This window comes from Canis aureus, chromosome 20 (assembly GCF_053574225.1).
Source record: "Canis aureus isolate CA01 chromosome 20, VMU_Caureus_v.1.0, whole genome shotgun sequence".
NCBI classification, from domain to species: Eukaryota; Metazoa; Chordata; class Mammalia; order Carnivora; family Canidae; genus Canis; species Canis aureus.
Window position 1 is genome coordinate 52,779,369 of NC_135630.1, and position 25,273 is coordinate 52,804,641.

Here is a 25,273-nt window from a genome sequence, read left to right on the forward strand (position 1 = left end):
TATGTGGATATGTACTCAGTACATTTGTTAAAACATGTGGTATATACAGGGGGCAACAGACTACAAACACGGGACTTCTATACAGATGCCTTCAAAGACCAGTGGATTTTCATGTTCTGTCTCTAAGAAATAGGCTCAACTGAGCTAAAATTGAACTGTGTCTATTTCTCCAGTCATTCTACCCAAAAAATGGCCGGGGAGGGAGGTAGTGATGGTTAAAGAGGAATATAAACATGTGGATAATATCCCAGGTAATCTGGCTTTGATATTTTGGTATCATCATTATACTGTTCTCCATTGTACACTGCTTCAGGATTTACAGATTCCTTTCAGATAAATTACAATCCCATAAGCCTAGTAGGGGAAACATTATTGTTTCCATTTTGCAGGTAAGAAAATGAAACTCAAAGCTCTGTAGCTGAGATCAGAGAGTCAGAACAAGAGACCAGATCTCACAAGAAATTCAAGTGCTACTTTCAAAATCCATTCCCAAATGGACTATGCTCTTGAGGGTCTTGTTTGTTGTTGTTTTTTTTTTTTTTGTGTGTGTGTGTGTGTGTGTGTGTGTGTGTGTCCATCTAGAAACTATCAGCACACCTGAGAATAATTTTCAGTCTCTCCTGTGAAGCAGTAAGTGGATAACAAAAAGTGGCCACAGCCTGGTGAACATTGGCCCCTCTCTGTTTTCAATGACTTCTCACGCTGAGAGTGTCTTCCCTACAACCTGACATTCAGAAAGGCCGATCCTTCCCTCTATACCTTCAGTCAGCAGTGTTCACCTATCCTGGCTCCCACCATAAGTTCTCACTCCATCTGCATTGCGTCCACATTGACACATTTTCGTCTCCCACTTCACGGGCCAGCCCCTCATCCACACAGTTCGTACCCTCTCCTTTCAAATGTAACCTCACAGAAGCACCAAGTGAAATCCTCAATGCTCTCTTTTCCCTCTTCCACTTCCTGAATCTTCCAACTCTAGCCATTCCACCTCTCTTCAACTGGACCCCATTTTCTTATGCCTTAATTTCCATCATTCGGTCCATGCATCTATTCTGAAAAAGAAATATATGAGATACAAAAACTTTCGGTCTCTGAAATTAACACAGTGATACATAATGTTTAAGCACATGGGAATTTGTAGAATTTGTAAAAATAATCAAGTAAACTATCAGGGAGCACCAACTTCTCAATATCTGAGTGACATATATCCTAATTCTACTCTACTAGTGCTTTGCTCCCATTCTGATAAATAACTGACTTGGGTTTTTAAATAGGTCAGTGTGAAGTTAGTTTCTATTTGACAGGCTCATATGGGTATGTTTGCTGTGTAAAAAGTTTGCAAGTTTTGAAATGTCAATTTTCTATACATATACTTCAAATGCTAGTACACACATAATTTAAAGTATTTTAAAGTGCTCAAGATTGATCTAAGACCTATGGCGTACTAATATTTTAAAAACAACATTTTTCTCCTAACAATCTGGTATGTTATATGGCTTGAAATGTGTTACTGTCCTTCAACATTCATATCAGCTGCAAGTGTTTTCAACTATTATTTTATTTTCTCATTTGTCTTCAACTCTGTAGCGTGCTGCAAAAATGCCATGACATCTGAAAACTGTTACAGTAAGCAGCCACTATATCAATCAGTTCTCTTATGAGTTTCATTTTACAATTCAACTACAAACTGTTGAATGCAAAGATTTATCTGTGTTCAAGGAAACTAAGTATCTCTCTGGTTATTACCAAGATAAAGAACTGGAAATATTTTTAAAACACAGGATATGTCTTACAGCCTTTCTGGCTACATACAAACATTCATAAAAATACGAACATCAATTTTTGAGTTTGGCAAAACAGTGCTGGATGATGTCACATCTGCATTAGCCATAAAAATGTGAATCATGAAAACTTCCTGGAGAGCAAAGACTTAATTCTGGATCCACAGAACCTATGAGAACCAGGCACACAGTAGGCTTAAGTAAACATTTCATACATTAATTCTTGAAATTATGCACTAGACAAGCATCTGAGTGTTCAAATATAGACTTGCTAAAGTCTGGGCAAAAGATGTAGATGAATAGCAATAACTAGGTCTCCAGGAAGTGGCATTTGCAGGATTTGTTGGCAGAATTAATTATTTATGTAATTGGACAAGAAATTTTGAGGAAGGGGTATCAAAAAGGCAGCGAGCAATTCAGACTGTGTGACCTTGATTCTAATTAGCATGTTCATCTTCACGCCAAACCCCAAAATAGTAGCACCTTAAGCCTTGACTGTGAGGTGCCCTCGCCTTTCTGAAAAGGCAAGTTCTACTGTGACTTGGAGCATTCCCTTGGATGACAATGCCCTCTCGTTCTTTATCAGACAGGCCGAGCAACGCCTGCCCATCCTCCAAGACACGGCTCCAACATCACCTTCCCTGCAGTCCCTGCCCTAACTGTGGTTCCAACTGGGCCTCACACAGACTGCACGGGTATAGTGACCAAGGGAGCAACAAGACAGAAAGGGGAAACATGAATGTCTTCAAGGCCTAGGGCCTGGGCTGGGGGCCAGTCTCACCACTGACGGCCTATGGACCTGCCGAGTTACCTGGGCCTTTTATACTTTGGTTTCCCTATCTGTCAAATAATAAAGAGTAACTGCTTCATAGGATTGCTTTAAGGAACAAAAGAAATCATGAAAAAAAAAAAAAAACCCTCAAAACTATCTAAATATGTGTGCTGTTGTTGATTCTCTCCTGTTTTTTCTTCTTTACTAAACTCTGAGCCTCCAGAATATAAGCACTCTATATCTGTTTCCTCATACAACAACAAAACACTTAATAATGCCTTTCCTAGAGACTATAAAGTGTTATTTAAAATATAAAATCAATTTGCAAATAGAAATGGCACCGAGTGGTTTTAAATGCTTCACCATGAAAACTGACAAAGTTATCCTTATTATAGGTCATTAGGATGTTAGGTATTAGGTAGCAGATGGTTAAGGGTTGGAAAGTCACATGATAAAAAATCTACAAAAATCTTATGAAAGAATGTGAAAGAAAAAAAAATGATACTCGTGACATATAATAAAGGTCTGTTGGAATTCAATTCCAATTCCCTCTAGTATCAAATGACCAAAAGTTGTGAAAAACATTTTAAGAAAAGTTCAGTTTTGTTAGCTTTTCACCTTCTTTTGCATGTCACCTTTTCAATCTTCTGGCATACCTCACTGAGACTTCTATACTTATTGCCATCAGGCTTCCCCCAGGTACACACTTAAATCCTGAGGTGTCTCACACAAGTCCAACTGCCCCAGTATCCATTATCACCTCTTACCTAAAATTCTTCCACCCTTTGGGATTTCTGACTTCCCGGGGAAGATCAGAAGGTTTGAAAGTTGGAATATCTAAGTTGTGGCATTAGATCTCAGGGTTAATTATCCATAAAATAGAAGGAAGTTTACCTAGGAAATCTCTAATCTCCATCCTTGTTTAAAAAAAAAAAATCAATGAGTACATTGCAATATGATATCAAGAAGGAGGGCAGCCCCAGTGGCTCAGCAGTTTAGGGCCGCTTTCGGCCCAGGGCCTGATCCTGGAGACCCAGGATCGAGTCCCATGTTGGGCTCCCTGCATGGAGCCTGCTTCTCCCTCTGCCTGTGTCTCTGCCTCTCTCTCTCTGTGTGTGTGTGTGTCTCTAATAAATAAATAAAATATTTTTTTTTAAAAAAAAGGATATCAAGAAGGAAATGACTTTGGCCAAATTCACAATAAGTCATAAATAAAAACTGTACTTATGGACATCTGCTTTTAGGTAGGATCTTTATGGATACATAAAGCTCTGATGAAAGCCACAGATCTTCTCAAAAAACATGCACATGTGCACATTCCCACAAAACTTTACATATATCAGCAAGCTCCAACTCCAAACAGGGATTCTAGTTGGTGGCACATCCTCAGGAAATATTAGAGATGTTCAGAGGAAACTTAGAATCCCCTTGGCTACTTCCTAAATCATACCATTTTGAGAGCTGCCCAAGCCACAGAAACACAACTGGCTCTACCATCTACTGATCACTATACTGTTTCATCAGGATTACAGTCAAGATATTTGTTACATCTAATCAATTTGCTTTTTCCACATTTTCCTATCCTACTTCACCCTCTTTCAAAGGGTCAGTAACTGGGTCAGCATCTCAGTAATAATGATAGTTCCCATACTTACATATAACCCTCTAAGGCCATACTTTTTTTCCTTTCAATCATTTAGAGGGAACAGCTAAAACTCAGTGTTCACTGTCCCTACCCTCTGGTCAAAGATACCAGTACGCAATGGGAACAAAAAGTATGGAGAAGGAAGGCATTGTGAAAGGAACGTTATTAAATAACTGCGAAAGAATTTCTCCTGGAATACAGACTTGGCTTTATAGGACCTAAGACCATTTTAACAAAAGACATTTATTGCTAAATGTCTATGAAACCCTATAAGGAAATATTTGCAGAAATGTGTGCCAGCATTATAATTTCATGATTAATGGTCTAAGCCCTAAAGTTATTCTTTTCATCTACCTTGGGGTATTTTAAAGTACCCGCGGCAAAGTGGCCCAATATTTATTTCCATGGTTGTCTAAGTCCCTTTTGATACTCTTTCCCCCTTTCATTATCTCCTGAGAAAATGAAGGAGGGAGGGGGAGGAGGGGGGAGGAGGAAAGGGGAGAGGAGGAGAAGAAGTGGGGAGGACAGAGGGAGAAAGAGAAGTAAAAGTTATTCGGTATTCTCAAATTCATGGAGAAAGCCCATCAGGTAAAAAACAAAAAACAAAAAACAAAAAACAAAAAACAAAAACAAAAAAAACCCACAGCATTTGAGGAAGATTACTCCCTAAAAAGATGTTTATACAATGTTATGAAATAAATGGGTTTGTAAAAATAGAGATGATTCTTTTTAAATTATAATAATAGTGAACATAATAGAGGAACCAAAGAGTCTAGGATGAAAATTAATGGCACTATTGTTTAAAATAAGAGAATAGGAATATATTCCACATTAACCAGGTTTCTTTAAGCTCCTAATTCCATTTAGCTTGGAAAGACAAGGAGAAAGAGAAGATAAAGCTACACATTTAAAACTGACAAAGGGCAGTACTTCTATGCAATTTATAATTAATCTGTGGGACCATGTGTCAGTAGAATTTATTGAGAAAAATAGTTTAATGCTATTTTATAAGGGTAAGACATTAGAAGAAAAAGTATTGCAATTGAAGTTACACTAGCTAAGAAAATATTATAAGAGCTATTAATCATTAAGATTCAGGTCAAGATGGCTAGTAGCTGAAGTCAAAAAAAAAAAACAAACTGCACAAATGGCCAGGTGAAATGTGGATATTTTATATCTTCCTCTAGGTGTTTCACTTAAGTCACTGCTAAAGAAAAGAATACTCAATGAAATTCTACTTCAGACTATATTTCACCTATTATTATGACCTATGTGGTCACCCCTAAAATTTCAAAAATCATCCTACCACCACCCTTCTCCATATTGGTAGAATGGACATCTTCTTTCATCTCCTCCATGCAGAGATGGAAATGCTTTACCATGTATTCATGTATTTTATCAGTGGTTTTCAACCTGAGAAGTTCAAAATGTAGAAAAGTCTAGGTTCTGTCTACAGAAATTCAGACTGGGGTAGGGTGCTGCCAGAGAATAAAATTTTTAAGAATTGCACAGGATTTTAATAGACAGGCTGAGTTGAAAACCACTACACTTGAAGAGTCTGTGCAAAAGGCAATAAGACAACCCCCAAATGCCCAAAATAATGTCACAAACACACACGCACATACACACACGCACACATAGCACAACTCTTAGGGCTAATAAACTCTAAAAAGAAGACAAACATAACCTGTAAAATTAATAATTTATATCTTTTTGCATACCATATAAATCATTAGACTGCATCTCAATCATTTTTTAAAATCATCAAATTACATACCTATAAAAATTGTAAAGCCATATAAGGAGATTTGGACATACTACTATTAAAGCCTAACTACAAAGCCATGGAAAAGGATGTGTTTTCTGGAAAACAGGATCCAGCTATTATCTATAACTTTCCTCAACTTTCGTAATCACATTACTATATTGTTCTTACAAGGACGGAATATTATTTTTCTGGCATAAAAGTAAGGTAATAGACACCTTGCATAGTCTTTAAAAGTGAAAAATAGCATTATAGTTAAAAGTCTGTCAGTTCTCCCATTTTAGGCAGTTTTAGGAATTTTATAACCTAAATATCTGAATTTTCATTCAGATTCAGCATAAATTGGTCTTACAAGGCCTAGATGTAAAATTCAATTTTCATTCATGTTATATGAATATTAAAAATGTAGACAAGTAAATAAACTTCGTTCCCCCCCCCCCAATGGGATTTCATCAAATAAAAAAGGATATTTTATTATCCTATTTAAAATGTCAAAAGATTGCTTAGACCAAGCCTGTTTTATGAAATTGGATACACAACCAAGTAACAGTATAGAATTCCTCCCTGGAAATTCCTAAGAATTAACAGGAAATCAACTGCCCAAAAGAGTCAGGGCACACTACTATATTTCTAAATATTTGGTTTTTATATTAGATGGATGGACATTTGAAAAAGCAAGCTTAAGTTTCCATATTATCTAAATCAGAATGTAATGAGGTATTTTATAATTCACACCATTGTATGTTGGGAGAAATAAAATAGGGAATACGACAGAGACAAAGGACCTAGGATCAAAACAATCACCACCTTTATTTAAAGAAACTTACAGGTCATTTTGACCAAGTTCACAGAAATAGAGGAACTCTAAACAAGGTGATACATGGTTCTCCTGCTTGAATACTTCCAGCATGTCAAAAAGAAGGACTGCAGAAAACTAACAAGTCTTATCAGTAATGATTTTGAAGCACAGAAGAACATACAAATTACCCATACTCTACCCTACTACTAGAGGCATTTTAAACTTCCTTCTCAACTGTTCTTTAAAACCCCAGAATGTCCCTAGAGTTGTCCTGCTTTACAGAAGCAAGTGCCACCCAAATGATCTTATTCTCATGTAACTTTGTGGTACAGTTTTAGGAGCACGGATTTCGGAGCCAGACATCAAATCTTCGACTAATAGTTCCACCCTCTACCTGAAATGTGACTACGAGCAAATTACTTATCTTCATATTCTCATACATAAATGTGAGTTTAATATCTAACACAAAAGGTGGTGTCTATTTACTGAGATCTGTGAAATGAATTACATAGTACCTCACCCATAATTTAGACTGATTACTAATATTAAAATTAACAGGATAAAAGGATCCATTCTCTTGATCTTATAGGCATTACGAAGCCACAGGGCTGGGTATGCCAGACAGAGGGGCAGGGCTGAATCCAAAATAACCGAAGAGCCAAGGAGAAGCCACCTTCACTGGGAGCTATCCCTGGTGCTGCTCTCAGACCTGGGGTCCATGGCTCGCCCGGCCCTACTAACCTATGTTCCTCAAGCAAACCAAATTCTGATTTCCAATTTTCACCTTGATTTAGTAACACGTTCCTGTTCTCTTGTGTTCCTGGCCTGAATTCCTATTTGCTTTGCCTAGACACCGATTGGATTCTTTTCCCAATGAAAACCCAACCTCATATCAAATTGCTTCCTTCGCTGGACATTTTTTGATTTGAGATTTCTAACCTCATGTTCTTTTTATCTCTAACATCATTAATGATGGTTATTAAAAAATGGTCACTGTCCCTTCTAAAATTTTCTCAGGAAAACTTAACTATGTCTACAGCAGTGATTAAAAAAATATATATCAGGAGGTTCAAAAAGCATTCGAGAGCATCACTAAACCATTCCAGGAAAGTAGCCACTAAGCCTTCGTGCTAGTTTGACAAAAATACAGCACGAGTGTACGTACTACTTCTCCCATAACTATGCAGACATCACTAATGATGGACTTCTTTTTTTAATCCTGAATTTGGCCTAAAAGTCCTAAAGAAGTTCTAAAAACAGCCACAATGAACCAAAGATGGCATGTGAATAGAAACTTACCGATTATCTCTGAGTTAGTATGAACATGTGGGTTTTGAAAAAGAGTTTTTGTTGGTTTGGGGGTTGGTTTTTGTGTGTGTGTTTGTTTTTAAGTCTCAGTTAGACTACTGCTAGAGCATACACTAGTGGTTTGAAGAGGGCAGAAGCACCCTCACAATTCAGATACGTAGAAAGCAAGTACATGGTTATTAATCAGAGCTTTCTCTTCTAAGACTGGAGGTGTTAGCCTTATGTCCTGGATAAATTCCAACTTAGGTAATTACATTCCGCTTACCTCAACCCCCTAGCAATTTTTTCAAGTGAATCCAGTATTATTCTTCACTTCCTACCCTAACCTGCTGTGTAGTGTTGCAGTGAGCTGTTAAACAGCTGCCATGCTTCACTCTACAGTGGTGACTGTGCTTCACTGTATAATTTGTAACCATTCGCAGTGTGCTTTGAAACCTTTCAGTATGAAAGTGTTACCCTAAAATGCGAGATATCATCATCATTTTAAAGACATACAGTACAACCGCTTATTTCAGTTAAATTCAGCATAACATATTTAGAAAATACCTTATTTCACGAAAAACCATAAAACTAGGTTAAAATACCCATGAAACATGCTACAAAGATTATATGAAAAGGTATTTAAAGAAAGCAAACTATTTATCAACTATATGAATATTCTGCCAAAGAATGGAGTAGTAGGAAGAACAAATGCTTAAGACATTTTTATTTGAAAATACATCTGCCTTCATCAGATGGTAAAAATTCCCAATGTCACCCAAGAAAAACAGTGAAGAGAAAAATTGAACGTTAAGTCAATGGGAAATGGAGGAATGCCAACACTTATGGAGAAAGAGATCAAGGATAAAATACAGTTTTTGACATTTTCTTATTTCTCATCAGGACAGCCAGAGAATTATACAAATTCATTATCATGAAGACATTGAATTTTTACTATAGATTGCTTGGGGACACTTGCAGACAGAAACGTACATTTTGGCAGTACTGAAAAAGAGTGTCATGGTACAACCAGGAGAGGCTACTTTAGGTACATGGACTTTCCATAGACTGTTATTCAATGGACATGCTTTTAAGGTCAGTAGTTCTTGGCTGAACAGTGGAAAATCTGGAGAACTTAAAAAAAAAAATGCCAGTACATGGGTCCCAGACTCGGAGATTCTGATTTAATTGACCTGGACATCTTTTTATTTTTTTATTATTATTATTATTTTTTTTTTACTGTTCCCCAGGTGATTATAATGTGCAGCCAATGTTGAAAACCACTGCTTGAGGCTATGTTGTACCAACCTGGTTATAATTGTTGTTTGGCTTCTTTTTTTAAGGAGAAATAAATCACATTATTTGAGGCCATGTGGATCATCATACATTATTAATACAGGCCACACAATTAGATACCACAGACATGTTTCATGGTATGATGCTTTATCAACCAGGAGGGGGAAAGGCTTTATCACCCAAGGGTTGTATTTCTGAAAGATCATAATTCTAATGCAATCTGTTTTTTTGTAGTAACAGGAAGACTTTCTAAAAGAAACAATAATTCTGAATCTAGGAGGTTTTTGAATTTACAGTTAGCTCTGGGTATATTACCTGTGCTACAGATTTGTCTGCAGCAAGCTATACAATCTCATACCAGCATTTTCCTACCACATACATCTGAGCCATACCTTCTCTGTTCAGAAAACAAATAATAAGTTACCATATCAATGCTTACTGATCTACTTAAGTAGAAGCACTGCACCCCTAACCAACCTGTACATCCATGAGATATTAAATACCTGCAAGCATGAGCAGAAACAGATTTTCAATCAGTCAAGCACTCAACAATTGCACATAATTATGTGAATAGTTGACTCTCTGTCTAGAAAGTGAGATGTCATTACACTGACTTTTTTAAACTAAAATAGCCCTGATCCACAAGTGCTAACCCTGAAAAACATCCATAAACTAAAATACAACAAAGACAGACAAAAGAAGAATAAAAAGTCAACAAAACAGAGCAGGTAAAAAATAACCATAAACAGCAGGAAAGCATATTGGATATCCAAGTACTTGAAATGTGGTAACTAAGGACTTAGATTATAAAAAGTTATTTTCATGAATCAAATTAGTCATGGGAGAAGGGATGGGGAAAAAAAAACCCAATTAAATATTATAGCGGCGTGCGCATTACACATCAGAGTAAATTAAGCCTTATATTTTTTAATAGTCACCATAAGATTCAGAAATTAAGGTAGCAACACCTAGCGGTCAGTTCTGATACCTGAGAGTAGCAATTAAAATCAATAAAAAAACAGAGTAGTAGGTATGATCTTATAGAGGGGAAAGGCCAGGGAAATATGCATAGAAAACATACCATGAGCTATGCAAAACAATTTATCTATGTTCTCTCTCACTTAGTCCTCACAGCAACTCTATGATATGATGTGAGGCAAATCAAGGGTCAGAGAAGGTGACATAATTTGACCAAGCTGCACATCTAGAAAATGCCTGAACCAAGACTGAAGGCCAGGTGTGAATGGAAAGTTTTTATTCTTTCCTCTGCACCACACTTCCCTTTATTTTTTTTTAATTTTTATTTATTTATGATAGTCACAGAGAGAGAGAGAGAGGCAGAGACACAGGCAGAGGGAGAAGCAGGCTCCATGCACCGGGAGCCTGACGTGGGATTCGATCCCGGGTCTCCAGGATCGCACCCTGGGCCAAAGGCAGGCGCTAAACTGCTGCGCCACCCAGGGATCCCCACACTTCCCTTTATAATACACGTGACTCTTGCCCATCTTGTCATCCTGCTGCCCTCCTTCCTTCACAACTGGGTGTCCACCTACCTACCCAGAACTTCAGCTAGCTCCCAGGGACATCAGCCAGACATACAAATAGGAATCCAGATAAAAAGAGGAATTCACTTGATACTAAGAAGAGGCAGGACAGGCATATGCCCAAAGCCATTATGCAATGGAAATATTAAATATCTTCTGATAATTTACACAAAACTTGCAAAGAAGAAGCATTAAAAAATTGATAGTTGTATTTAATAATGGTTCACTCAGAAATTGTGATACCAAGTCCCAGAGAAGGGAGATAATAAAAAAAAAACGATTTTCAGGTTCTGAGTTACAAATGCTGGAAATTCCTCTTCTTATAGTATTTCCTGGAAGAGCAAAAAGTGTTATAAGCAAAGAGAGTTGGCCAATGAGCATTTTAATCTCCAAACAAGTTACAGACCAAAGAGTTGGACATTTTCAGTGTAAAGTAGCGACAAGTTATAATGCCACTGGTATCTCTGAGACTCTTCTAAGAAATTTCTGAATGCCACATATTCCTGGTGAAATTGGTCTGCTTTATCAATGCTCAGCTAATCCTATCCTTCTAATTACGAATACAACCAACAACCCTGGCGGCACATTTCTAATAATCTCATGAAGTTTTTGAACTGGCTTCTAATTTGCGACTCTGCTGTGATGGTGATCTATAACCTCAAGTAAAAACCTCTGCTCTAGTTTCTCCAGCTGCAAAATGAAGAAATTAGACTGAAGATCACTAAGAGTTTGTTGTTGTTGTTGTTGTTGTTGTTGTTGTTTTAATTTCTTCTGTACTCTCAGGACTGAGTCTGTTCTTTTATAAGAAAAAGTCAACTGCCTAAAACAAAACAAAACAAAACAATTTTGTCTGCATTTGAATGTGGGTGATATTTTTCTCTGATTTCCCTATTTCAGCTAACAGTACAATTTTAAAACTTTGGCATTTCTTTGAGTTCATTCTCCCCCCTTGTCTGCTATTTCCAACAGAATTCATCACCTAATCCTGCATATTCCACTACCCCATTGTCTCTTGCTTATGTCTTTTCAAATCCATTCTCATCAGCTGAGACAGAAGCTCCCTCTTCAATTAGCAGAAAATAATTATAACATACACTTTAGGATTTGGTATTATAAAATGAGTTTTGGTATTATAAAAATGAAACGTGGTGGTTTTGAACAGTCCCTACTTCTCTCCATAGAATCACGGGGTCTGTTCGGGCTATCAGCTGATATTTTACAGAGCAGATCTGCACTCGGTTTGAGTGGGATGGATATCCCAAACAGATAAATCAGTTTTCTACATGCAAATGAATTAAAAGCAGCAGTCAATACTCATGAACTTAAGACCTGAATAGGAACAGGAAGCAATGGACTGGACACTGAATTTCAAATGAGAGAGACAGTTCCATGCATATACAAAAATACAACGTACAGGAGAGAAGAGGTGTTAAATTGCTCTTTTTTCTCTTGTCGCTCACTAATTATATATAAATCTTAGTGTGTGGCCAAGGGGAAAATAAGAGAAGAATTTCTACCTTTCTCATTTTGTGTCTGTCTAAAGAAGAGGACCAAGGTTTCAGCTTAGAACAACAGGCAAGACTGAACGAAGGGACAAGTGTTTGTGCAACTAATGAGCTTACCTTTAATTAAAGAGAATTGTAACTAGGTTTCCTAAATTGAATTCTCACTATTATGTTTGCTAATTTTTATAAGTTCCATATTTAATGGTGCTGATACACAAAATTAGAATCTTCCAAGACAAAAAGTGACAATTATTTAATTAAGAACTAGTTTCATAGGAATATTTATTGATAAAAATAAATTTGTAGGTAACCCTGAGTCAAATATAGTAAGAACAAAAACAACCAAACTTAAGGAAAGCTTATGATTTCTAATCATTCCCAGAAGCACCTCTGCAGATAGCTGCCTTTTAATACAAACCTTGTTAGATGTCAGAAAGGTCTACAATTCACCGTATATTAAGCCCAAAGTACAGAACCCCCACAGCATACACGACAGAAGTACACACATAGAATGGTACTTGCATTTAATATTCTTAGCAATATTTCTAAGTAGAATTTTGGTACATAGTCCAATATAGTAAAGATAAGTCAATACTAAAGCAAGCAACATTTTTTAAAATATATATTATTTATTTATTTATTCATGAGAGACACAGGGAGAGAGAGAGAGAGGCAGAGACACAGGCAGAGGGAGAAGCAGGCTCCATGCAGGGGGGAGCCTGACATGGGACTCGATCCCGGGTCTCCAGGATCACACCCCAGGCCGAAGGCGGTGCTAAACCGCTGAGCCACCTGGGCTGCCCGCAAGCAACACTTAATTTTTTTTTTTTAATTATAAATTGACATATAGCAAACACCTGTTGCTTCTAAAATTACTGAAGTCATACAGGACCACAATTTGGGGCAAAGTTCTTACTCTATAGAAAATTAAATAAATTACATAGAGGTTAATGAAAGCACTACAGGTATTTTGAAAATGAATATACAACTTAAAGACAATAATAACAAGTGCCATTTATTTAATTCTCAGTATGTTTTAAGCATTTTAACCAATACTTTACATACATATCTCATTTAATTTTCACAACAGCCAATGAGACTGCTATTATTCCCCCTTCTTTACAGATGAAGGGGGAAAATGAGGTGTGAAAGGTCAAACAACTTTCTCGATATCAACCAAGTGGTTAGCAGAAGAGATGTGAAACACGGCTGTGCTTAACATCAAGTCACTCTTCCTAGGCACTATACCATTCTGCCCTTTCATTATAAACTACTGATCTCAGGAGTCCCTGTCCAAAGGGACAGAAGTGATTCAGTTATTGAACTCCGGCAAGACAAAGGAAGGAGTAACTTAATAAATCCCTGCTTATCCAGAAATAAAGAGTTCAAAAGATCTGATATTTTCACAAATTCTACACTAGGAGAAGACAAGTGAAGACAAGTGAACAAATGACAAGAAACAGATACTTTGGATTTACTTGGCAAAAATAAATTTGAGCTTTGTCAAGCATATCAAAAGAAAGAGCAGGGGATCCCTGGGTGGCTCAGCAGTTTAGCGCCGCCTTTGGCCCAGGGCGTGATCCTGGAGTCTGGGGATCAAGTCCCACATCAGGCTCCCTGCATGGAGCCTGCTTCTCCCTCTGCCTGTGTCTCTGCCTCTCTCTCTCTTTCTCTGTGTGCCTCTCATGAATAAATAAATTAACTTAAAAAAAAAAAAAGAGCAAATCCAACCAAAATGTCTAAAAATGCAGGTCAATATAACAAATCACACACAGTTCTAAATAATGACACTGGGGTAAGAGTGGACACTTCCTGCTGGTCAGTTCCATTTAAATGACCTGCCAATATCTCAGGTTCAACATATAAAACTCTGAATTCCCCACCTTTACACAAGCAAATCTATTCTCAATTCCAATAGAACAGGTGTTCTCCTAGTCACTACTAGTCAACCACTTAAAAGATATTCTCCTAGTCACTCCTAGTCAATCATTTAACATTTCGAGATTATCCAAGATCATTTCTCCATCCATTAAGTTGCCACTATCAACTTGCCAAGTCTACAACCAGCATATTTATGTGTATGTCCTCTTCCTTAGCTCAAGTCTTCAATAACGTACTCTGGTATTTTTTAAAACCTGTTTCTCTGCATCCTGTTTTCTTTCCCATCAATACTCTATTTAACAATTAACAAATTCCCCATTTCGTGATCTAACAGTGGCTCCCAAATGACTATCAGCTAAAGTCCAAATTCTTCAGCCTTAATTCCCATCTCTAATCTTGCTACCTCTTCACCCACTTGAGTCAAAGGTAATTAATCTCTTCTAGGCCCAGAGATCATTCACTGCCATAAATCTGGTTTTAACTATTCTCTCTCCATAATGTGTGCTTGCACATCCTCTAACCCACTCTCCTTTTCCTCAGAGTAAGAAATAACATGGCATTAATGAAAGCAGCATATTGAAGCCAGACAGTTTTGGTAGCTGTACAATTTCAGGCAAGCTTAACCTTCTGAACCTCACTTTTCCCACTTGTAAAATGAGGATAATAGTACCTAGCTTGCAGGGGTTTGGTAAAGATTAGAAGTCATATACATAAAGTGCATGCCCAGAAAAGGCAGTTGATAAATGATAGCCAGTATTATTATGCCCAAAGCTGAGTCAGTCTTTAATGCCCAGATTAAATGCCATAAAAAGCACTTGCGTTCTTTTTTCTATTTTAAACTTAAAGACACCTGATTATGCCTATCATTTCTACAAAGCTCTTATGATTAAGGCCCCTGTCTTCTATATCCTTATATCCTGGAATACCTTCTATTTACCATACAAATAGCAAGCTTTTAATAAATGTTGGGTGAACAAGGCATGAATAAATCTCAAAGGATTAAACTACTGTTAAGCATATTTTATTGCATCTGATTACTCTGAAACATATTTTTAAAGAATTTCCTATAAAGTGTTTTATCTGGAATTTCTGTGGAATGAGCCATTCTGTGTTAAGAGATTATTCTGGGAGTTTACTGCTGAATGGTACATTCCAAATAATTTATTTTTTTAGTGGAAAACTATCTAAAACACTCTCCAGCACTCTTCACAAGAACACTGAACAACTACAATGACTTCTGCACCGATCACCCCACACACCATTCCACACTGTAGCGCCACAAGGAATGCATACGTATCACAGGTGCCAGGCAGATGTGGAAACAGCCCGTGTAACTGGCCCAGGCACTGCTGAATTATGCCCTCTCATGTGCTGCGGTTATGTGGATTGATAGGCTATAACACAGTCCTTACCCCTTGTCTGAATTACTGGCAATCTTCAGAGCCTCGGATGTTTTACAAAATTATTAGGGTTTTCAAAATTTTGTCCCCCCTCACTTTTGAGGTTGGAATCATGCTGAATGGGTGTCAAACATAACCAAAAAGCCTGTCAAACATAACCAAAATGGTGATGATGGGAGTATAAATAAAATCACTACCATTTACTAAACATTACTAGGTTGTAGGCACAGAGCTCAGTCAGCACATTGTAATAATTATCTCAATTGGCGCAATAAATCCAAGAGGTGGGTACTATTTCGATTCCCATTTTACAGATGGGAACACAGAAGTTCTAGGAGGTTAAGTGATTTGCTCTAGGCTGAGCAGTAGTAGTAAGTGGTATAAGACAAACTAGATTGCTGTGCACCATCCTGCTGACTCCCACTTTTTATGCAGCATTACCCCAAATGGAATGATTTGAATTGAGTGCTTTTTAGGAAGATAACCAAAGCTTGGTCTTTTAAACATCAAAGTAATTTATTTGAAATCTTTCTAACGTGCATTTACATAGCCCTCATGTAATGAACAGAGTATATAACATAAATTGTTCTTGCCTGGCTGGATCTACATTGATGATCATTCCTTACGCTATAGGAAGCTTAGTAATGGCCTCTAAGCCCACGAGGGGAAGAGATCCTAAGTGGCCTTTTGCTGAATTCCCCTCAACTATGGTTTAAGTTTGCTGAATGATATTCATTCTCATTTTGTAGCAGCCCTGCTCCATGATTCCTTTTGGATGGATGATGTAGTCCCTAGCTAAGCATGTTCTCTGATTTTTAGTTATTCCTCCGCCCTGTGATCTGTGGCCTTTGCTTCTTACCTCCCAGATTACTTTGGACAGGACAATGAGGAACTTAAAAAAAAATGTACATCAAGTTTCTGATGTACAATGATGCCAAACATTCTCTATACTTGAGAACAGGGGTAAATCATGTTATAAAAGGATAATTTTTGTTGCTGCTGCTGCTGAATTTAGAGCACTTCTTTTGTGTAGGGTTATTGTTATTGTATAAATTGAAGAGAGCAGAAATCTAATTGCAATAATTAGGCATTAACATGAATGATAATTTCACTAAAAATACGAGTTTGAGTAAGCAAGAGTTTGTTCTTTGTAACTTCAGGCCAACAAAGGAATTGTATATATGCTGAAACCAAACTCTTTTCTTAACAAGAATAGTAAGAGGAAGATGGTTAGAATATAACACAGCATGAAAGATTTGCATTAGATATAAAGGAGATTTCGTGAAAGTGAGTGGTGTTAAACATTGGAATGATTTATCAAAAGTTTTTTTTTAGTACAGTGATTCTATAAAAATTTTTTTAAATGACATTCAAACGAAACACATTTTTGCATTCATTTTGAAGAGCCAAAATAATTGTTAGCAAATATGGATATGTTTAAATTTGTAAAAGCAAAACTTTTCTTCTTCTACTTCAAACCTAGATTAATATTCAAGAAGACAGTACCCACTTCATTATTTCACACAGCAAAGGCAGTATTTTATTAATATGTCTAACTAGTGCTTTCTCAAAATATCTGAGAAATATGACCACATGTGGTAAGAAGATTAAGGTGTTTTCTGGCAACCCCGCCAAAAGCAGAACTCTTGACTGCAGAAAACAAAGTTTTCTGTGGGGAGCCATGGGGGCTGCCTTCTGTCCTATCAATCCCCGAATTCTCAAATTACAGATCTGCTGTTGTTTTCTGACACATCTGCTTTGCAATGTAAAATAGTGTTTTTTTTAATAAGAATTCTTCAAAAAGCCCTTAGGCTCCTCGCCTTTGTTTGCACAGCCTGAGAGTTTTCATTTAAAGTTTTCACACTGTTTTTAAAATTCTCCGTTTTTGTTTCTAAAATAGTTACGTGAAGTCCATAGACCTCTGTTCTAGCATCACATTTTAGCAACATAGGTGGAGAGGTACACGCAGAGAAATTCTTACGGTTTCCATAACTGAGATTACTCCAAATGACCAACATTGTTTTCCTCTCTCCTTTGCTGTCAAAAACGCGGTACAGAGGAGGAAACCAGAGATGCTTTTTATATAATTCCGATTCCCAGGATACAAAATCTATTCTGAAATGAGGAAACTCACAGGTAAAACCTACTACTGTTCATTCAGGCAACTCTGACAAACCAATACTGTGGGAAATAGGAATATATAACGAAATGATTACAGAAGCATATGAAATTGTTCTCTATTGATCACAAGATTGATACTTGATATTCTCTGTGATGACTAAATGGAATCTGAACCCCAGGAAAGAGCTCCTATTTTTCCATCTAAAGTATACAGTCTTCAATTTGTTCCAAGTCCAAACTTCAACTCCTAAGGAAATACCATCCACTCATCCCTTCATTAAAAAATAAATGATTTTTTTATGGTCTCCCCTGGAAACACACACATTTGATCAGTTATGTGTAAATATAATAAAGAAATTTAAGCTTCTTTCGCAATATAATGGCACTGAGAACGCAAACATGTGATAAATATATACAAGTATCAGGACTTGACAGTCTTGAGCCTTTATCTCTTCACCTTTAATCCAACTGAATGTTACTTGAAGCAGAGGATATCTACTTTGACATTCCCACTCATGGCTCCCTGATGGAATTCCTTGGGAAAACCTGGTCTTTTTCAAGGATAAAAATACCACTTTGTAATCCACTATATTTGTATAATACATTCTTATGTGATCCAATTTGTTGGGAGTTGGGATAATCTCACTCTATGAAAATCATGAATGGTCCCTCAGCACCAAATCCTGTAGGGGAGACAGATGGAAGAAGTGTGATGATAGGCTGACACAGTCAGCTCCATCCTAAACATCTAATGTGATGGATTAGGCACGGCCCAATAAGACAGGTACCATGCTATAAGCTAACTTGTAAGGGAAAAGAGTTTGGAAAAATTAGAGATATTTACAAGTAGAAAAAAATGGTTTTTCTGATACACAGAATAATAGTCTGAGCCTATTACTGTTTTCTTAATGTATTCTTTTTTCTATTCTGCTTCTTTGGGCCTATCTTCAATTTACTATCAGATTTTTTTTTTTTTAATTTCTCATTCCTCTTCAGGTATCCTCTTTTTAAATACCTCAACCTTTTAAAAGTCTGCTTTCTTTCTTGTTCTTTTTTTAAGATTTCTAATTTATTCATGAGAGAGAGAGAGAGAGGCAGAGACACAGGCAGAGGGAGGAGCAGGCATCATGCAGGGAGCCCGATGTGGGACTCGATCCCAGGTCTCCGGGATCGCACCCTGAGCTGAAGGCAGCACTAAACCGCTGAGCCACCCAGGCTGCCCAAAAGTCTGCTTTCTAAAGCCTTGAGTCCTTTCTTTCATAACGTTACCATGACATGCTCCCTTTTACTCAATATTTCTGTTGATTCTCTTTTATAAATCATTTGTTCTTCACTGGTCAGAGTCAAATGCCAGGGAACAGAACCTCTTTGGGGGGCACAGCCAATATAGAAAAAACCGTTAAGAATTTAGGTTCTAAAATCGGATAAAAAAATGTTTGATCTCTTGTTTTACCTTTACTATCTATATGACCGTAGGCAAAAAGTTGTTTCTATTCTCTATGGCTGAGTTTCTTCAACTATAAATGGAAAATAGCTTTCAGGATTGTTGGAAGAATAAAATGCTAAAATACACAGAACAAGCTTAGCACAATGTAGGGCTAAAATAAGAACCAGTAAGGTTAGCTGTTATGGTTAACTCTACCTTCTAAAGATGACTCTGTCAGAAAGCAAGTTGCAAATTCCTCTGATGTTCTGATTTCATTAGACCGAGAGTTGCACCAAGGCCTGGTGCAACTAAAATCCCCTCGTTGTACTCAGCCTGGCCTGTTTGGCAGTTACGTGACCTAGAGTAGGAAAATACCGGTTTTCTCTAGCCAATGTCTAACTCTGCTGGCTGCAGGACTGCTTCCTTTATTCTTTATATCACATAGCCATCAGCACCATGGAGTTCCACGTGAAATCTTCCTTCTTGATAAATATACAGTGAAATTTCCTTCATTTTCAATCTAATCTCTACCCTCTAACACAGCATAGACTTCCTAGTCATGAGTCTCATCTCAACAAGTCTTGAGATCATATTTATCTTCTAGCATGCTACAAGATGAATGTTTGTAGTCCTTCAGAATTCATGTTAAAATCCTACCCTGCCCCTATATGTGATGGTAATAGGAGGTGAGGCCTTTGGGAGATAATCTCATGATGAAGGTGGATCCCTCATTGATGGGATTAGTGCCTTTATAAAAGAGACTCCAGAGAGCTCCCTCACTCCCTTCATCATATAAAAACACAGCACAAACACAGAAAACAGAACTTCACCAGACACCAAATCTGCCAGAGGCTTAATCTTGGACTTGCCGGGCTCCAGAACTATGAGAAATAAACTCCTGTTGTTGATTAGCCACCCAGTCTACGGTATTCTGTTACAGCAGTCAAAACAGGCTAAAGCATGGTATTAATATTGCAAATTAGGTCTTGTTGACCACTGATCATCTGGCAGGCCTGGATGCCTTCAGTACCAGAGGAGCTAATGTATACGCCAGCAGCAAGGGGAGATCTAGTCCATAAAATGGCTCCAATCAGGAAGATCTAAAAAAGAAAGCCTACTGAAATATTCCCTGGTCACCTAAGCTTACAGATAGTACAACTGTATGGGAAGGGTTTAGACGTTCACTGTCTTCCTTTAGGTGAATATGGCTCGTGTACATTCTAGAGCGAGGCATGATGTCTACCTGCATTTGCTATTATTTATAATTTCTGCCAACAATGGGTTATGCACTTCCCTCCATTCTTACACAGGATTTACTGGCTATCATTTCATCTTTTTTAATACATCACAGCCATCCATGTGATGTACAAGCTGTACAATCATGGAGAAATGTCTGCAGGGGTTCTTCAACGTGCACAGTTGCCTGCCCTGCCATAGAATGGCTCCAGGCTGCTAGGCTTTTTCACTTCTCATATATTTTTTTTAATAGTTTATCTCTCTCCTCCCTTGTTGTCGAGCTGTCAGTCAGCTGTCACTTCTTACTGCTGTCAGTGAGCCTGCCTTTATCTCACCCCCAATGTGATGCTGCTAATCTGCTGTCAGCTGAGAAATCAGATAATCAAGACCTCTGAAATTGCATTCACAATAAGTGGTGGGCTGAGCACAGGATGGAGATTTTGAGATATGAGTTCCAGTTCTTGCTCTGTCTGTATCTAGCTGTGTGGTTACCAGGAGACACTTAACTTCTCTGAACCTTAGTGCTTCCACCCACAAAATGAGGAGCAGAATCTGTGTGTGTGTGTGTGTGTGTGTGTGTGTGTGTGTGTGTGGCAGAGACAGAGACAAAGAGGAAAGGAAAGAGATTTCATCCAAACTTGGGATTCTAACTTTCTCTGGCTACTAGAAAGAACATAGGAAACTTTTCTGTGAGTTAACAGAATGCAGAATGGGGTACCACGGACTCTTTAATTGTCAAATTTCAAGGATATGTTTTAGTCATCACTTTATTTAACCTTGGTCCTCTGAATTCACTACTGACCTCATCTTCTTAAAACCCTCTTCCCTTTGCTCCAGAGGATAATTCTCTCAGTTTTGGCCTCCTGACTCTTTTCTTCTCCTTTCAATCCTGGGCTCTTCCTCCATCAACCCTTTAAGTGTTAAGAGTGCCAAAGGCCAGTCTGAAGTTCAAAGCCAGGGTAATGATGAGGAACCAGCAACAAGCCCGAGAAGTAGCAACCTGAGCGTCCTAGGAATCAACTGAAGAATGTGTCACGGTGTGTCAATGCTGCTGAAATGTTAAAGAAGATGAGCACTGAGAATTGATCCCAGGATTTAGAGAGGCATGGAAGTCATTGGTAACCTTGACAAAAACAGTTTCAGTGGAGTAGCTATAAGAGGGAACAGTAGGAATAAAAATGGAAACAAGTATAAACAACTCTTTCAGGAGCTTTTGCTACTAACAGAGAGAAAAGGAACAGGCAATAGCAGAAGGGTGAAGTGGAATCAAGAAAGAACTTTTTAATTTTAAAGATGTAAAACAAATGGCATTTTTCTTATGCTAACAGTAATGATCCAAAAGACAGGAAAACTGATGATGCAGAACAGAGAAGGACAGATTGCTAGGACAGTGGTCCTTAGGTATGCACGAAGGAGGGACTCTGGTGGAGGCAAGGACCTTACAGAGAAGCAAAGTCAGTTCATCCATATTAATAGGTGTGAAGATAAAGAAGATGCACCTAGAAGCACATGGACGGGCAGATGTGGCGGTGGCAGCATATAGAAATTCTCTGCTGACTGCTTCTGTTTTCTCAGTCATGATCTGAGAATGAAGATATAATATTTGTTATCAGAAGTTTACAAAGCAAGAAAAATGCATGATTAGTTATCTAGAAGATGGGAAATGTGGTCTGCTTGCCAGGCAGCTCAGAGGGACCATATGAATTCAGAGTAGACTAATAAGTATAGCTGGATGTTTCCCTCCTAATTAGATTAAAGGAAAAGTGCCAAAGAAAAAAAAGAGAGTATATGCAAGACAGCAAGTAACATGATCAAATATGTTGGTTGAGCTCAAGGAGGAAGAAGCAAACTTGGGACAAGAAAAGAATCAAAATAAGGAGTTGGCTCCATCAATGGATGGTAGGTTCCTGTGAGGCCCAAAGACTGAGTCAGGATGAGAAACAGGATAATAAGTGAACCTCTTTATATTAGGCTGCTCCTTTGGCAGGGTTCTCCATTTTCATGTGCTGATTAAGAGAGGGTAGAGAGGAAGAGGGTGCTTTATATTCAGCTGGCAGTAAATGTGCTTGGTTATATAACAGTGGGAGTGGGGAAATTAATAAGATGAAGTTGTCTTTACTACGGGGGCTATTATATACCAGGCATTTCACATATGCATTATTTCATTTAGTCACTATGCAATGCCTATGAGGTGATAAGGTAAATATAATCATAATATTAAAGAACCTAAGTTCAGGGTCATTACACTGACATAGGTCATAGAGCTAGTAAGTGGTAGTTAAGACTCAAATACATGTAAGTACACCTCCAGTGTTTAAGAGCTTTCCTATCTCCAAATGTTTAATACACATGATAGTTTGTTTTTTTTTTAAAAAAGATATTTATTAATTTATTTAGAGCATAAACAGGGGGAGGGGCAGAGGGACTGAAGAGGGAATCTCAAGCCAACTCCCTGCTGAGTACAGAGCCTGATGGAGGGCTTGATCTCATAACTCTGAGATCATGACTTAAGCCAAAACCAAGAGTTAACTGACTGAGCCACCCTGGCACCCCAAATACATATAATGATAGTTTAAAGTGATATTCTTTCTTGCTATTATTTTTCTGGTCCATGAGAAAGACAAGGCAGTGAGGAGTGAGGAGGACAATAGGTAACAGCAGTTGCCAGGAAGCCCAATATTACTGACATCCTATGTACCCGACATGCTCTGAATTTTAACTGTTATAAGCTTTAGAAATCCTCATATTTTTTGCTGAAATACAGCTTTTCCCCTTCTTTAATATCCATTATAGTATACACGTTGTATTATAGCATATTGTATTAATAATTTAATTACATCTTCTACTTTGTTTTTAAATTTATTTTTGCCATGACAAAATAATATTTATATAGGGAGAAAGATAGAAGCATTTAAAAGTTTTTTTTTAATCATCTTGGTTATGTTGCCTTTGGAATTACTAAATATTTTTCAACATCTCAACAAAATAATACTCTTTTAAGACTGCAGGCATTAGAATGATTGTCATTCATGCAAATAATCACTTACTTACACTATATGAGTTTGGGTTGGATAAAGCAAATTACCATTTGAAAATAATTCAAATAACACTCTGGGCTAAGACCTTGCTTATGAATGTTATCTTGGCCACAATATTTCTTAACCTTTTTCCATTTAGCTAGATTTATTTATGGTAATATAGTCCAAATTAATAAACTATTCAATTGCCACAGGTGTATTAAACATATGATGTTGTAAGGATATATCAGATGCAAATGAATTTTAAAACATAGTATTTATCTGGAATTCTATAGTGGTAATAATTAAGATGTAGTATAATCACCTACTCAAAGATGTACATTTTGAGCATATATTATATGAAAACCTTGAAAACATGTCACAAAATAAAGTTCGTATCTTAAAAGTATGACCTAAAATATAAACTGTGTTTTAACTAATCATAGATCTGAAGGATAACAATTATATTTTCCAAAAGTTGAAACTGTCTCATCCCACATATTATATATATATGCACAAATACACATTATTTATGCATATACATATTTATACATATACAAATATATAACTGGAAATCAATCTTGATCTTAGCTTCATTTGGCCTGAGAGTTGTCAAAACTGCAAATAAACGATTAAATGTTTTTGACAAATAACCTATAATGATAGGAAGCTTGAAGAATTAAACAGAAAACTGAATAAAAAATCATAGAGTTTAAACTTTAATTCAGTCTGTGACCATAGTCAGCAGTGTGAGTACAAGCCAGTCTTTGCTTCTCTGGGCCTCTGCATTCTGAACTCCATAAAGTAAGAATTGGGCAAGGTTGTCTGACTTAAATTTTATGACTCACTAACTTGATTTGGTATTAGGCAGATTTTTCTTCAATGAAATATTAACTAGTAAAACACTCAAATAAATCAGCATTAAGAGTGCTGATGAGGACTACTGATCCCACAGCAAAATCTGGGTGAACTCAGTAAATCTAGAACACAGAGAGTAATTCAGACCTCCTGCATAACATGCATAGACATTAAATTGTTTCCTGCCTTCATTTCAGGGATGGGGAAGAAACAGCTGTCCCTGAACTTCTTTTAAGGGCATCATGAGTTACAAACAGCAGCATCCCCAGCTAGTATGAGTCCCACTGAAGTAAACTTTCTGTTCACATGGGGGAAATATTCCTACTGGTGATAAAAACCGTTTTGCTAGGTTTAATCAGAAGTGAAAAGGAATTTGAGAATGGTCCCTTTGAGCCACATCATCCACTGCTAATTCAGGGTGGGCCCAGCAACAAGGGTAATAAAAAATGTCCTTAGTAACAGAGGAAGAGAAATGGCAATTAAGTGTATTTGCAACCTAACATGGAAGACCTACTCTTAATTAAGATAATATGAATAAAAGAAATGGAAGAAGGAAAAAAAATAGAAGAAAATAGAATGGGAAATGAAAGTAACCCAAGCAGTGAAATTTAACATTGATTTACTTAGAGTGGTTGCTATATACATATAAACCCATGGACATAAGCTGAATGCAAAGGTTGAGAAATATGCTTGACAATGACTTCTGTAACAAAACAACAAATAAAGAAACAAAACAGTAAGTGTCAAAAAAGCCAACGCAGCTTGCTTGAGGAAACCAATACATAACAGAAAACAAAGGATGAACTCAATATTAGGACTAAACATTCAGTGATTGGTTGGACACAGGACCATTTAAAATGTTTGTAAATCACAGCATGTTGAAACAGAACTCGATTCTCTAATTAACCATGCTCATGCTGAAAAGTTATAATTGGCAAGA

General features: G+C 37.3%; 1 protein-coding gene across 19 annotated transcripts in view; it reads right to left on the minus strand.

The window, feature by feature from the left end:
* QTMAN (queuosine-tRNA mannosyltransferase) overlaps positions 1 to 25,273 on the minus strand; it is a 426,509-nt gene that overhangs the window by 209,898 nt on the left and 191,338 nt on the right. The gene's annotated exons all lie outside the window — the stretch shown is intronic.